Below are 15783 nucleotides of genomic sequence, written 5' to 3'. Positions count from 1 at the left end.
CACAGGTTACAGGGGTTATAAAGGGGTATATTTTGGGGGCCACTATTTAGCTTACCACCAAGGAAGCAAGCTCCAAAAGTTTGGAAGAAACACAGTTCAGATCCCTGGTCCACATTAAAGAAGTGTCAGATTGGGAGCCTTGGCAGCGTCCCCAGGCCAGGGTCTTTCTTTAACTGTAACTGCTTGCTATTTAAATAGGCAGCAGGCGAGGCATGGTGGCTCATGACTGTAATAGTAGCACTTTGGGAGGCCGAGGCAAGTGGATCACTAGAGGTCAGGAGTTTGAGAACAGCCTGGCCAAGATAGTGAAATCCCGTCTCTACTAAAAATACAAAAATTAGCTGGGTGAGGTGGCGCATGCCTGTAATCCCAGCTACTTGGAAGGCTGAGGTAGGAGAATTGCTTGAACCCAGGAGGCGGAGGTTGCAGTGAGCCAAGATCACGCCACTGCACTCCAGCCTGGGGGACAGAGTGAGACTGTCTTTAAAAAAAAAAAAAAAGTAGGCAGTGGAGAGTTAATTTTACGGAACTGAGCATTCTGGCCCTTGGAGGATGTCCTTGAAAGGGAAGGGCAGTTTTCTCTTCTCCAGTCTGAAGCCCCCAACGGAGTGCTGAGCACTACATACCAGGACGTGCGTGCTGAGGGTCAAGGGGAATCCATCAGGATCTCTGCACTTTCCTAAAGGCTTTCACACAGGAGAGGGGGCTGCAAAGAAATGGTCTGGACCACAAGAACAAGCTCTAGATCAGGATGGCAGAAGTGCCGCCTCTCATGAGTGTAGCTTGGGGTGGAGGGTTCTGAGAACCCATCTGGGCTTGGAGAGGAAAACTGATGTGGTCAGAGTGCCATGACCACCAGGTCAAACACTAGGAATGGGCAGGTCAATGGCAATCTACACACTGTGACCAACCCTAGTCTACATGGCACCTCTGGATGCTAAGGGAAGGTGGCTTCTAACCAGACACGAAATGACTTGGAAAAGCACACCCTGAGAAACATAACTGCTCCAGGGAAGAGCTGTACATTGTGGACATTCTCCTCTGTTGTGCAGACATCATATGCTTTCTTTCTTCGTTGGAATATGCTGTTAATTGTAAACCATTTCCCATCACTCCTCCCCAAAGCCCTCAAGGGCCCAGTGAGATAACTGAAGAGGGTAAACTTCTAATGTAAGAACAATATGCTTCTATTACCAGGTTTATTGATGTGAGGTTCGCCAGTGGACCCAGCTGACCAGCAGTATTTAGTGAAGAAATGATAGAGCAGTGACTCTCAACGAGGGGTGATTTTGCCCCCTAGGGGACATTTTGCAATGTCCGCAGACATTTGGGTTTTACAGCTGGGGAGGGGAGAAGAGTGTCACTGGCACTTAGTGTGTAGAAAGCCAGGGATGCTGCTCAACATCCTACAATGCACAAACATCCCATACAAGAGATGATTATCCAGCCCAACATGTTTACAGTGCTAGGGCTGAGAAATCCTACACCAGAGGAACAGGAACTAGGAGGCAAAGAGAGTCAACAGCTATGAACATGGAGATGTTTTAGGCAATTAAGGGAAACAAAGGAAGAGCATGCTTTGCTTGCTTGTTTGGAAAAGGGGGTAATGAGTAGAGAGCTCTGGATTCTGACAAACTTGAGAACAGCATGTTTATGAGGAGAGAATGCAGGGCGGCCTGCTCAGCTACTGCTGCCAGTTGGAGAGCAAAGTTGGCTTGTACTTCCACTGGACTGGTGGCAAGGAACTCTGCCTCTGCGATCAACTCTTGGATGAGGGGTGTGCCAAAAGCAGTGATAAGGATCAAGTGGTCCTAGCAGATCACAAATGAAAGCAATGAAAATCAGCTGTTAGATACCTTTTAGTATCATGATATGGAAGTGAACTTAAGCATGAAGCAGTTTTCCCACACCACTTGGCAACCTCCCTTCAGCATCCTCCTATAAGAGAACTCTTTCCAAGCTGAGTTACCATTAGCTGTGGAGAACTTAGTAACGGTCTCAGGAGAGCTGCTGAGGTGATGATGAGGCTGGGTAGAAGTTAGGAGTGAAAGAACTTTTCTGGGGAGTCTTTCTGAATCTGCTGTGATTCTGAGGGCTGCCCGATTAAAAAAAAAATTATATAAGAAAGAGGTCGGGCGTCATGGCTCATGACTGTAATCCCAGCACTTTGGGAGGCTGAGATGGGCGGATCACAAGGTCAGGAGATCGAGACCATCCTGGCTAACACCGTGAAACCCTGTCTCTACCAAAAATACAAAAAATTAGCCAGGCGTGGTGGCGGGCGCCTGTAGTCCCAGCTACTCGGGAGGCTGAGGCAGGAGAATGGCATGAACCCGGGAGGCGGAGCTTGCAGTGAGCCGAGATCATGCCACTGCACTCCAGCCTGGGCAACAAAGCAAGACTCCGTCTCAAAAAAAAAAAAAAAAGAAGAAGAAGAAAGCACTTTTTTTTTTTTTTTTTTTTTTTTTTAGAGACAGGGCCTTACTCTGTCACCCAGGCTGGAGTACAGTGGTACAAATATGGCTCACTGCAGCCTCAACCTCCTCGGCTTGAGTGATTCTCCTACCTCAGCCCCCCAAGGAGTAGGAACTACAGGCATGTACCACCACGCCTGGATAATTTTTGTATTTTTTGTAGAGACAGGGTTTCGCCATGTTGCCCAGGCTGGTCTTGAACTCTGGTGTGCTGGGACTACAGGTGTGCGCCACCGTGCCCAGATAATTTTTGTATTTTTAGTATAGATGGGGTTTCCCCATGATGGCCAGGCTGGTCTCAAACTCGTGGCCTCAAGTGATTCACCGCGCCTGGCTGGAAGACAGGACTTAAATGAAAAAAAAAGGGGTGCTGCAACACACTCCCCTGAATGCCAGGAGCTATTTAATGGAAGATGAGGCTCCCAGGCTGAGGCTGGGCTCCCTATGCCCAAGCCTGTAAATCTGGGCTGGTTCAGAAGTCACTCCTACCTGGGCTCACCCCCTCAGAACCCAGCTTGACAGAAAGAGGACAAGCCAGCATTTCCTGAGGTTCACTTTAATCCTCACAGGGAAGAAAATGAAGGCTCAGGACATTCAGTCACAAGCCCATGGTTAGAAGGTCAGTCAACACTGGAGCTGAGTCACACCGGTCTCCAGCACAAAATCCACTCAGGCCTCTTCACAGACAATGAAATGGCTACAAATGTTCCTCAACTTATAAGGACAAACCCATCATATGTTGAAAACGTCACAAGTCAAAAACGCATGTAATATATGTAACCTACCGAACACCATAACTTACTTAGCCTAGCCTACTGCAAACGTGCCAGAACATTTCCATGAGCCTACGGGCAACATCATCTAACACAGAGCTTATGTTACAATTTTGAATATCTCATGTAATTGAATACTGTACTGAAAGTGAAAAAACAGAATGGTCGTATGAGAACCGGGGCACGGTGGCTCATGCCTGTAATTCCAGCACTTTGGGAGGCCGAGGTGGGCAGGTCACCTGGTCAGGAGTTAGAAACCAGCCTGGCCAACATTGTGAAATCCTATCTCTACTAAAAATTCAAAAATTAGCCAGGCCTGGTGGCAGTCGCCTATAATCCCAGCTACTCAGGAGGCTGAGGCAGGAGAATCACTTTAACCCAGGAGGCAGAGGTTGCTGTGAGCCAAGATCACACCACTGCACTGCAGCCTGGGCAAGAGTGAGACGCCATCTCAAAAAAAAAAAAAAAGAATGGTTGTATGAGTACTAAAGGATGGGGATTCTGTTGAATGTGTATCGCTTTTTTTTTTTTTTTTTTTTTTTTTTGAGACGGAGTCTCGCTCTGTTGCCCAGGCTGGAATGCAGTGGCATGCACTCGGCTCACTGCAAGCTCCGCCTCCCGGGTTCATGCCATTCTCCTGCCTCAGCCTCCCAAGTAGCTGGGACTACAGGCGCCCACCACCACGCCCAGCTAATTTTTTGTATTTTTAGTAGAGATGGGGTTTCACTGTGTTAGCCAGGATGGTCTCAATCTCCCGACCTCGTGATCCTCCCACCTCGGCCTCCCAAAGTGCTGGGATTACAGGCGTGAGCCATGGCGCCCAGCCGTGTATGGCTTTTACATCACTGTAAAGTTGCACCATCATAAGTTGGGGACTGTCTGTATTTAAAAAAGGGTGAGGATACCAGATGCTAAAACCCAGAAGCCAGTGCCTCAGGGAAACACAGAAGGCACCAGCTCTTTGCTAACATGTTAGCCCCATACGGAGCCTTCTCTCAGCTTCAAGTAGTTGCTCCAATCTGACCTTCTCCTTCAAATTCTTTCTGCTGTGTGCCCCTCCTGACTCCTTTCTTCCCCTACTTTTGTCCCTCTTCCTACCATTCTCTAATTTGTCCTCCCCCTTCCTTCCTCTTGCTCCACTCCTTGCTTCTATAATACTGAAACTGAAGTGTATTTGAAACATGGTTAGTGGTGTTAAATGAAGTTTCACCTTTCTTGCTTTTTATTTTTGAATAATTTATGCTTAACTTTTTATGTGCTTTGACAATAAAACCTAAATTTAGTTGCCTTCTAAAGTTTGTGAACTCTTAATCTCTCCTGTGCATCAACAGCCCTAAATGGATATGGGGTAGGGATGGGTTATTCCACCCTGGCTCTGGGTGCTTAATCTGTGTGGCTGAAATATCAAAATCAATGCACTTAAATTGCAACCAGAGGAACTCAGATTTAATGTGAAGAAGAATTTCCTTACATTTAGACCACTGCAGTCCCCTACCTATCCTCTCTATCTCCATTCCTAATCTACCTTTTTGCAATATTAACACCACCACTCCTTGCTCCAAAACCACTGATGGCTCCCCCATTGCCCAAAGAAAGAGCACAAATTCCTTCACCTAGCATTCAATGTCATCCATCAACCTATTAGGAATTTCCTAACTAACAGTAGCTTCCAGGAATGAAAATCATGAGAAGATGTGCTTTTCTCTTGGAAGTATCAAGACCAGATTACCTCACATAAGGATGCTGAAAAGTAGTAGCTGGTCTCCAAGGAGGCCTGTTTCTCTCCTCAATGAATCATGCCTCTTAGTATTCACACCCTTGTGTAGTCCTCTCCTTGAATCTGAACTGGTCCTGAGACCAAGGGAATAGAGGAAGTGGCATTGTGTAACTTCCAAGGCTAGGACATGAGAAACATTGACATTTCTTTCTGAATCTCTCAATACATTCATTTTTGGAATGCTTCTGCTCAGAACCCAGCTGTCATGCTATGAGAAGCCCAAGGCACATAGAGAGGTCATGTATACGCACTCCATTCAACAGCATCAAGTGCCACCCATGTGCGTAAGCCAGTGTGGACACCCAGCCCAGCTGAGCCTTCAGATGACACCTGCCCCGTCTTCATTTGACTATAGCAACATGACATATCCCAAGCAAGAATCACCCAGCTGGGTCCAGTTAATCCACAGAACCATGAAAGACAATAAAATGCCAATTTAAGAATGTCCTAGATGAATAAATAAAGACTAACTTTATTAAAATCTCCACCTTTGATATCTGTCTTTTAAATATTCTTTGTGGCCGGGCACGGTGGCTCACGCCTGTAATCCCAGCACTCTGGGAGGCTGAGGTGGGCGGATCATGAGGTCAGGAGTTCGAGACCGGCCTGACCAATATGGTGAAACCCCATCTCTACTAAAAAAATACAAAAATTAGCCGGGCATTGGGGTGTGCGCCTGTGGTCCCAGCTACTTGGGAGGCTGAGGCAGAGGTTGCAGTGAGCCGAGATCACACCACTGCACTCTAGCCTGGGCGACAGAGTGAGACTTCATCTCAAAACAAAACAAAACAAAAAAGAACTGGCTGGGCACAGTGGCTCATGCCTTTAATCCCTGCACTTTGGGAGGCCAAGGCAGGAATGAATGGCTCGAGCTCAGGAGTTTGAGACCAGCCTGGACAACACAGGGAGACCTGATCTCTACAACAAGTTAAAAAATGAGGTGGGCATGATGGTGCATGCATGTAGTCTTAGCTACTTGGGAGGCTGAGATGAAAGGATCACTTGAGCCTGGAAGTCAAGGCTAGATACAGTGAGCCAAGACTGTGCCACCGCACTCAAGCCTGGGCAAGAGTGAGACCCCATATCAAAAAAAAAAAAAAAAAAAAAAGGCTGGGTGTGGTGACTCATGCCTATAATCCCAGTAATTTGGGAGGCTGAGGCAGATGGATCACTTGAGGCCAGGAATTCAAGACCAGCCTGGTCGATGTAGCAAGATCACAAGACATCATCTTTACAAAAAATTTTAAAATGAGCTGGGCATGGTAGCACATACCTGTAGTCCTAGCTACTCTGGAGGCTGAGGCAGGAGGATTACTTGAGCCCAGAAGTTGGAGGCTGCAAGTGAGCTATGACTGCACCACTGCATTCCAGCCTGGGTGACTGAGGGAGATGCTATCTCAGACAAAATCAAACAAAAGAACCAACAGTATGTTACCAATGATAAAAATCAAACTTTCAAGAGAAAACTCAAATTTAGAAAACGTGTATTGACCACTGTGAGCCTGACAGCTTCCCAATACTTAAAGACTTTTTAAAAATGAGATCAGTGGTGATATTAACGAATGTCACCCGCCCGGCCTATTATAACTTCTAACATGGTAAACATAAGCCCTTGGGGTCTTCAATAATTTTTAAGAATCTAAAGGGACCGGCGCAGTGGCTCACATCTGTAATCCCAGCACTTTGGGAGGCCGACGCGGGTGGATCACGAGGTCAGGAGATTGAGACCATCCTGGCTAACATGGTGAAACCCCGTCTCTACTAAAAACACAAAAAATTAGCTGGGCGTGGTGGCGGGCACCTGTAGTCCCAGCTACTCGGGAGGCTGAGGCAGGAGAATGGCATGAACCCAGGAGGCGGGGCTTGCAGTAAGCCGAGATTGTGCCACTGCACTCCAGCCTGGGTGACAGAGAGAGACTCAGTCTCAAAAAACAAAAACAAACAAACAAACAAAAAAAGAATCTAAAGGGATCTTGAGGCCAAAAAGTTTGAGAATGCTGTTTTATAATATTCTAAAGTTGACTTCAAAATAAGCCATCTTTCGCCCAGGCACGGTGGCTCATGCTTGTAATCCCAGCACTTTGGGACACCAAGGTGGGCAGATCACCTGAGGTCAGGAGTTCAAGACCAGCCTGACCAACATGGTGAAACCCCATCTCTACTAAAAACACAAAAAATTAGCCAGGCATGATGACACATGCCTGTAATCCCAGCTACTTGGGAGACTGAGGCAGGAGAACTGCTCGAACCCGGGAGGCAGAGGCTGCAGTGAGCCAACATCACGCCATTGCACTCCATCCTGGGCAATAGAGCAAAACTCTGTCTCAGAGAAAAAAAAAAAAAAAAAAAAGACACATAGACCAATGGAACAGAATAGAGAACCCAGAAACAAATCCACACACCTACAGTGAACTCACTTTTGACAAAGGTGCCAAGAACATACACTGAGGAAAAGACAGTCTCTTCAATAAATGGTGCTTGGAAAACTGGATATTCATATGCAGATGAATGAAACTAGACCCCTACCTCTTGCCATCTACAAAAACCAAATCAAAATAAAGACTTAAATCTGAGACTTCAAACCATGAAAGTACCTCAAGAAAACAGGAGAAAATCTCCAGGACACTGGTCTGGGCAAAAATTTCTTGAGCAATACTCCGCAAGCACAGGCAACCAAAGCAAAAATGGTCAAATGGGATCACATCACATTAAACAGTTTCTGCACAGCAAAGGAAACAATCAACAAAGTGAAGAGACAACCCACAGGATGAGAGAAAATATTTGCAAACTACCCATTTCACAAGGGGTTAATAACAAGAACATATAACGAGCTCAAACAACTCTATAGGAAAAAAACGAATAATCTGATAAAAGGATGGGCAAAAGATTTTAATAGACATTTCTCAAAAGAAGACATACAAGGCCGGGTGTGGTAGCTCATGCCTGTAATCCCAACATTTTGGGAGGCTGAGGCAGGCAGATCACTTGAGGTCAGGAGTTCGAGACCAGCCTGGCCAACATGACAAAACCCCATCTCTACTAAAAATACAAAAATTAGCTGGGCATGGTGGCGGGCGCCTGTAATCTGAGCTACTTGGGAGGCTGAGGCAGGAGAATCGCTTGAACCCAGGAGGTGGAGGTTACAGGGAGCCGAGATTGTGCCATTGCTCTCCAGCCTGGGTGACAAGAGCAAGATTCCATCTCAAAAAAACAAAAAAGAAAAGAAAAAAAGAAATATACACCTACTACTATGTACCCATTAAATTAAAAAAAAAACAAAAACAAACAAACAAAGAACTTAGCCAGGCACAGTGGTGTGCACCTGTAGTCCCAGCTACTTGGGAGGCTGTGGTGAGAGGACTGCCTAGGGAGGCCAAGCTTATCCAACCCACGGCCCATGACTGCATGCAGCCCAGGAGAGCTCTGAATGCATCCCAACACAAATACGTAAACTTTCTTAAAACATGAGATTCTTTTGCCATTTTTATTTTTAGCTCATCAGCTATTGTTAGTGTTAGTGTATTTTATGTGCAGCCCAAGATAATAATTCTTCTTCCAATGTGGCCCAGGGATGCCAAAAGATTGGACACACCCCTGGTCCTAGGTGATATAGCAGTACCCCATCAAGAAAGAAAGAAGAGGCCGGGCGCGGTGGCTCACGCCTGTAATCCCAGCACTTTGGGAGGCCGAGGCCGGTGGATCACGAGGTCAGGAGATCGAGACCATCCTGGCTAACACGGTGAAACCCCATCTCTACTAAAAATACAAAAAATTAGCCGGGCGTGGTGGTGGGCGCCTGTAGTCCCAGCTACTCAGGAGGCTTAGGCAGGAGAATGGTGTGAACCCAGGAGGCAGAGCTTGCAGTGAGCCTAGATCGCGCCACTGCACTCTAGCCTGGGTGACAGAGCGAGACTCCGTCTCAAAAAAAAAAAAAAAAAAAAAAGAAAGGAAGAAAGAAAGGAGAAGAGAAGTTCCTACCTGCGACTGGGAGCTCAAGGCTCAGGGATGAACTGGACAACTGACCCCTGGAAATGCACGTACAATTGCTGCCACTGGGCCTGGCTGCTGCTAAAGCAAATGGCAAAGCAAATCAGTTCAACTCAGTAGCTCTCCCTGCTCAGGAGGCACTTTGACCTCTTCCCTCTTGGGGAACCTCAGAAGTCTCTGAAACTCCCCCCTTCTTCCTCCCTCACATTCCCTTCAGAGGAAAGCACTTGGTATGGGTTTGAAAGCAGGAGGGCCCCCCACCCAGGACCTTCCTGAAAGATCTATAAACAACCTGACCCCCACGGACAGAGAGACACAGGGACTCACCACCCTGTCTGACAACAGGAAAACCTGCAGGGTGTTAAAGGCAGAGAAGGGGAAGTGAAGCCCACAAACAGCTACTGGAACCACTGAACTTCAGAGATTAAAACAAATCAGGCAGGAGGCCCACGTTTCCCCGGCCCCCAGCAGGGACCCACAACAACCCAGCCTTCCAAATAGGACAATGAACATTGTATTCCCTGGAGCTCCACTTCTGAGAGTTTATAAAACCTGCCAGGCATCCTGAGAACATGGAAACAGCAATGGGAACCCAGAGCATTGTTCAGACTCTTGGTGAGAACCTCCTACCCCTGCAGAGATGGAAGAAACAATTCTGTGTGTTATGGCCAGCTCTCATATATACCAGCAAACCACAGACCCATGAGGCAGAGATTGGATCTGTTTTTTACTCTTATCATTTCCCAAGTGCCTGGCACATAGTTGGCACTTAAAAATATTTGTTCCCGGCCGGGCACAGTGGCTCACATCTGTAATCCCAGCACTCTGGGAGGCCGAGGCAGGTAGATCATCTGACATCAGGAGTTTGAGACCAGTCTGGCTAACATGGTGAAACCCCGTCTCTACTAAAAATACAAAATTTAGCCGGATGTGGTGGCGCATGCCTGTAATCTCAGCTACTCAGGAGGCTGAGGTAGGAGAATCGCTTGAACCCGAGAGGTGGAGGTTGCAGTGAGCCGAGATCACGGCATTGCACTCCAGCCTGGGCAACAAGAGCGAAACTCCATCTCAAAAAAAAAAAAAAAAGGCCAGGTGCGGTGGCTCATGCCTGTAATCCCAGCACTTTGGGAGGCTGAGGAAGGCGAATCACCTGAGGTCAGGAGTTCCAGACCAGCCTGGCCAACATGGTGAAACCCCATCTCTACTAAAAATACAAAAATTAGCCGGGCGTGGTGGCAGGTGCCTATAATCCCAGCTACTTGGGAGGCTGAGACAGGAGAAGCACTTGAACCCAGGAGAAGGAGGTGGCAGTGAGCCAAGATCATGCCATTGCACTCCAGTCTGGGGGACAAGAGCAAGACTTCGTCTCAAAAACAAACAAACAAACAAACAATATATATATATATATATTTGCCCCCTAATAAGAGAGAATGATGGACACCATCTTTGTGGCCTGGCACCCTAGGTACCCATATGGGCAAAGACGAAAGTTCGTTCATTTACTCATTCAACAAAAATTTATTCATTATCTCCTCTGTGCCAGGCACTATCCTAGACACAACAGGCAGCAAAACAACTCCCTGCCCTGTGGAGTTTATCTTTTAATGGGCGCAAAGGTGGGAATCTCCATGCTCCTGAAAAAACTATGTAAGCCATAGACTTTCAATAATTACTTAATAAATGCCTATACTATGCATAAGCAACTGGTACCAGATGCTGTGACAGGAACCTGGAATCTGGGAATAAGCCCTAGTGAAATTATTTCATCTTCAAGGTCAGGATCTTAAATCTGGATCCTGTGTCAGTGGTGGTCAGAGACCCCTGAGTAAAGAAAATGGGATTACCTCGTTGGTGCATCTGTCTTCATCTGTTGGTGAGCAGAAGCCACTGTGTGAGTATCACGTGCATGCCCAAAACACTGCACAACACTGCAGGATAGAAAAAACCCCAACAGCTTTAGCTGACAGGTGCCAGGGGCCCTCAAAGCAACTCTAATAAGTTATACCCACCATAACTCGAAGAGTGTTCCTAAGGTAATCTGGCTCCTCGTCGGTCCCTTACACACCACCCTGAGACGTGATTCTGAGCCTGAGTCAGCAAATATTTCCCCAATCCTGGAAGGAGTCTGCTCACTCCCAAGTAAGCAGACACTGGCTTTGCTGATTTTATCAGGTCGGCGCAGAAGGCGCAGGCAAGGTAAGAAAGGAGCTGGAGCCCAATACCCCCGGTGGGTAGAAGCTCATAAATGAAGATGTCCTGAGTCATAGTTGATTCCTTCACCAAAGCCCCTGGAGAATGAACTGGAGTCAAATGCCAATCACCAGCCTGCTAAGTTATGAAGGCTAGGAGCCATCTGCCAAGGAAGAAGACCCATATGTCTGAAACCTGATGCAAGGGGCCATGTTCTCCCTGCCAGGCTCAAGGCAAGCTCCAAGGGCTCCTCTGACACCCTGGAATCCAGCTGTTGCAAGCAGCTCCTCCCCCTTGCTCCAAAGGCAGAGAAAAATGTGCATGGACACCAAACCATCTCCAAGAAGCAGCCATTAGGTAATCTGGGACATGGCATAGACAATGGCACCGGGCACAGGGCTTCTGACATCATATAAGCAAGGGCCTGGCAGAACAGACAAAGCCCACAGAGACCTGGGTAGGGAGGAAGAGAATGTTTCCAGTGTGGGCAATGCTGAGCAGTAAAGCTGTGTCCTGCAATTTCTAAGCCCTTCAGAGGCACTGGAGCAAGGCACCACTGTTCAGCTTCCCAGCCTGCAGAGAGCACTCAGGGAGGTGGGCCTCAGGGACAGGATATAGCTGAAGCCCTTAGAAGTGACAGGTCCAGGCTGGTTGTGGTGGCTCACGCCTGTAATCCCAGCACTTTGGGAGGCTGAGGCGGGCAGATCACGAGGTCAGGAAATCGAGACCATCCCGACTAACACGGTGAAACCCTGTCTCTATTAAAACTACAAAAAAAAAATGAGCCGGGCGTGGTGGCGGGCGCCTGTAGTCCCAGCTACTCAGGAGGCTGAGGCAGAAGAATGGCGTGAACCTGGGAGATGGAGCTTGCAGTGAGCCAAGATCGCACCACTGCACTCCAGCCTGGGTGACAGAGCGAGACTCCATCTCAAAAAAAAAAACAAAAAAAACAAAAAAAAAGTGACAGGTCCAACTCCTGAGAGAGAGGAGCTGCACTATCCCAGGATGTGCCAGAATCTGCAGGCCCTGAAGACAGCTTGCACAACAGTCAGGACAGCTGTAGGCCCAAAGCAGAGGCCTAATGGCTTCCCAGGCTAGTGCTCTACACTGTCTATCCTCTTACCAGGCCCTAAGGGAAGGCGTCTAAGGAACCACAGGTGGGGTTGAAAGGCTGAGTAGGAGCAATTCTTCCTGAATGGGTTAAGGCATATATCACACAAGAAGGCCATGGTGAAGAGGCAAGGAGAAAGGCAGCTGAACGAGCAGTCAGTGTAATCTCAGTGCTCTGAGAGGCCAAGGTGAGGAGGACTGCTTGAGGCCAGGAGTTCGAGACATTGTGAGAGCCTGTCTTTACAAAAAAATTGTTTTTTAATTAGCTGAGTGTGGTGGTGTGCACCTGTAGTCCCCGCTACTCTGGAGGCTGAGGCAGGAAGATCCCTTGAGCCCAGGAGTTCGAGGTTACAGTGCACTATGATAGCACCACTGCACTCCAGCCTGGGCAATAGAACAAAACCTTGTGTCAGAAAAGAAAGAAGGAAAGAAAATCCAGACCCAGACTCTGCAAAAATCACTGAATGGGGAAGGAATTTGGTAACTGACAATCATGACTACCTTCTCAGAAAATGAGAGTGGACAAACTGCAAGAAGCTATCCATCTAGGGCTGCTGGTGCCCAAGCTGCTCCACAAGGACTGGCCTTGACCTGTTCTCAAATCTCTCACCTGCCACCACAGCAGAGAGCACTACTAAGGGGTAAGCACGGCCAGAAGTAACAAACTGCTCAAAAGAGTAAGGAGGAGTCCTTGAAAGCCAGAGACTAGACTAAAAATCTGTCCAACACTTGACCTCTACCTCTTTAGAATGATCCACTAAAACCCTGGAGAGATGCTATTCACAGGAACAAGGAAAACCCTCTGGTCCAGTCTACCCAAATCCTTGCAAGTACTGCAAAGGGGGTCTGGGGGTCAGTGGAGAAGGCACTGGCTCAACGACAGGCCATCCACAATCCTATTGCTTTCACAGAAAACCGTGTACAAGAGGATTACAAAACTTTAAAGTCTGGTCAAGCTGGTTCCTTTGGCTCTCCACCGCAGCTCCTAAAGGTTGCCAACTCCCATGTCCAATCTGGCTCAAAGACAGCACAATCATCAAAAGAGGAGCCCTAGAAACCTGGGGCCAGGTGAAACAATGAGCCTTCATTTCTAAACATGAGAGTGGGTCACGCTTTCAGAATCCTCCAAGATCAGACTGGGTAGAAACAAAGGATATGTTATTTCTTTACTACTTCTTTAGAGAACCAATGCCAAATAAAGGAGCTCAAACTGAAGGATATGACGAGAATTTTCTGCTTGGTAAGGTTAAACATCCAGACACACATGGAAGCTGGTGGGCTCTCAAGCCCCAGAGAAGATGATCTATGTGACTGGAAGCAGATGTGTCTGCTCAAGTTCCTGACAAGGTCTAACTACTGCAGCCCCACAGCCCACCAGGGTAGTTATCAATCTGATACCTCATACTATGCCTGGGCAAAGGGAACAGAGCTCTGGGATTGCCATTCCTCTTGGATACAGAGGAAATTAAGCTCCCAGGGAAAAAGAGGGACAATTTGGATTCCCTAGGTTCAGAAAACAACAAAGAAAAAAGAGGGAGAAGAGACTCCAAGAGAACATGTTCAGTGACCAACATCAGAGGCACATTCAGTTGGCCAAAGATTGTCAAAGAGATATGAGAGAAAATCAGCAGCTGTTTCAAGCCACCAATAATAAAAGGGACAGATGCCCGCCAGCCCCAGGGCTATCAGGCCAGCAATCTATTTCAAAACTCAAACGGGAAAAAAAAAAGTTCTGGAGCCAGTACACAGAAAAAAGGTTGAGGACCACAAGTATTTTCTGGAGCACAGCTTCTGGAGAATTCTCTTAGCCCTTTCGGATGGAGCACAGGGTGGAGGGTGGGAGTGAGGGCAGAGAGAGGCTGGGGTATCATGGTATAAGTGTATTCCACACATCCAGAGTGGAAAGACACAAAACCCCGGTTCCTGGAAGGGGAAAAGAATTGGACAAAGCCTCTGGCTACCCGTGGCACACATCCAGCTCAGCGCCGTCTCTCCCCAAGGGTTCCTGGAAGTCAACAGCCCCATAAAGGGGAAGTATTAAAGCTGAGATAAGAAGAATGGCCTACAAATTGGACATCATCTCTGATGCAACACCCACGTACATTCTCCCACACAATCTGTTATTTCCTTTAGTCAATCAGCCTCTTAATTCGATCAAGGTCTGAACACCTCCACCCCACCCCATGGTTATGTCAACTGCAGGTCAAGTGAAAGTAGAGTAGAGTGTGGAGCTAAGGCTTCTCCCTGAAGCAGGGGAAAGGAACACGGAGAGAAAAGGAGGTGGGCGACAGGAATGTAGGGGACAGAATTGATACGAAGGAAATCGGAAAAAGGAGCAAAAACAGGGCCTCTCAGGGAACCAAGGTGAGTCTTAGGGAGACAGGGACTGCAGGCACGGAGTTGGAAAAAGCCTAGGAACACCCTGGGGAAGAGGATGGGGACCCATAATACTAGGAGGGATCAGACCACAGATAAGAAGGGGACAGGGATGGGGAGAGAGAGTAAAGCCTGAGAGAGCAAGGATGGGAGGATGAAGGCTGGAGACAAGGATAACGAGGGGGACAGAGGAAAAGATCCCAGAGAAGACTCTCGCTAGATAGGGCAGTGGATTCGGGAACACCAGAAACGGCTGAAGGAAGAGGTCAGAGGCAGGGGAGGGGAATGGGAGAGGCCCCCGGGCCTGAGACGGGGTTCTCACAAGTGGGAGAAGACGAAGCCACCAGGCCCAAGAGGGGGCATAGAGTAGGGTGGAAGGAGGCCCGTATTTCGGACTCACTCAAGCAGCTATGGGGGTCCAAGGGCGGGGGGGCGCAGCGTCAGCGGGGCGCCTACATGGCAACGCACGACGGCTGATCGGAGCGGGCCGGAGCATCAGGAAGCCGCCGTGACGCTGTCCGCGGACCCCGGCAGCTCCCCGCACCCCGTTCCCCGCCGCCGGGCCTTGCGCCCCAGTCCCGCTGGCCGCCTCGGCCCAGGCCCGGCGCTTCCCTCCGCCACTTGCCTGACCGCTTCTCTCGTCTCGGACTGACCTGTCCCGGCTGCCTACGGCGCCACCGCCGCCGTCCCGCAGGCTCCGCAGAATTCTCCCGCTCCTGCCAAAACTTTTCCCATTAATCCCCAGGTCCGCGGCGGCCGCAGCGTCACACGCTCCGCGGTCCGGCCCCGCCCCCGCCAGCGAGACGTCACCGCGCTGCTCGGCCCTTCCCTCCCCACGCCCCCTTCCGCCCGGCGGCGGCCAATCACCACGCCTCCTGGAGACGCCCCTAATTCTGCCTCTCCGCCCACCGCACGCTGCCCCGGGCCAGCCTGTGGCGCCCTCTGGTGCGGGATGCGGACGTAGCAGCTAAGGGAGGAGCAGGGGAGCGCCAGGGCCAGTAGAACAAGTCCAGCAAGTGACACAAGAGGGAATTTAAAGCTGGAAGGGAATTTCTAGGTCATCTAGTGAAACCTCCTCATCTTCCAGTGAAGAAAC

General features: G+C 48.7%; 1 protein-coding gene across 22 annotated transcripts in view; it reads right to left on the bottom strand.

Moving 5' to 3' along the window:
* PPARD (peroxisome proliferator activated receptor delta) overlaps positions 1–15524 on the bottom strand; it is an 83441-nt gene extending 67917 nt beyond the window's left edge. For 3 of the 22 annotated variants that reach the window (XM_009451110.5, XM_063812924.1, XM_016955309.4), the window contains exons 1-3: positions 15341–15498; positions 10856–10939; positions 9003–9092 (exon numbers count right to left, since the gene is read on the bottom strand). The gene's annotated coding sequence lies outside the window, so the exon portion shown is untranslated. Of the gene's footprint in view, positions 1–9002; positions 9644–10855; positions 10940–15312 lie in introns of all 22 variants that reach the window. The other 19 variants (XM_063812905.1, XM_063812926.1, XM_063812914.1 and 16 more) reach the window with 14 other exon arrangements.
* Between the last annotated feature and the right edge of the window lie 259 nt (positions 15525–15783).

This window comes from Pan troglodytes, chromosome 5, assembly GCF_028858775.2.
Source record: "Pan troglodytes isolate AG18354 chromosome 5, NHGRI_mPanTro3-v2.0_pri, whole genome shotgun sequence".
NCBI lineage: Eukaryota > Metazoa > Chordata > Mammalia > Primates > Hominidae > Pan > Pan troglodytes.
The sequence above is the reverse complement of the archived record's forward strand: the minus strand, read 5'-3'. Positions and strand labels throughout refer to the sequence as shown.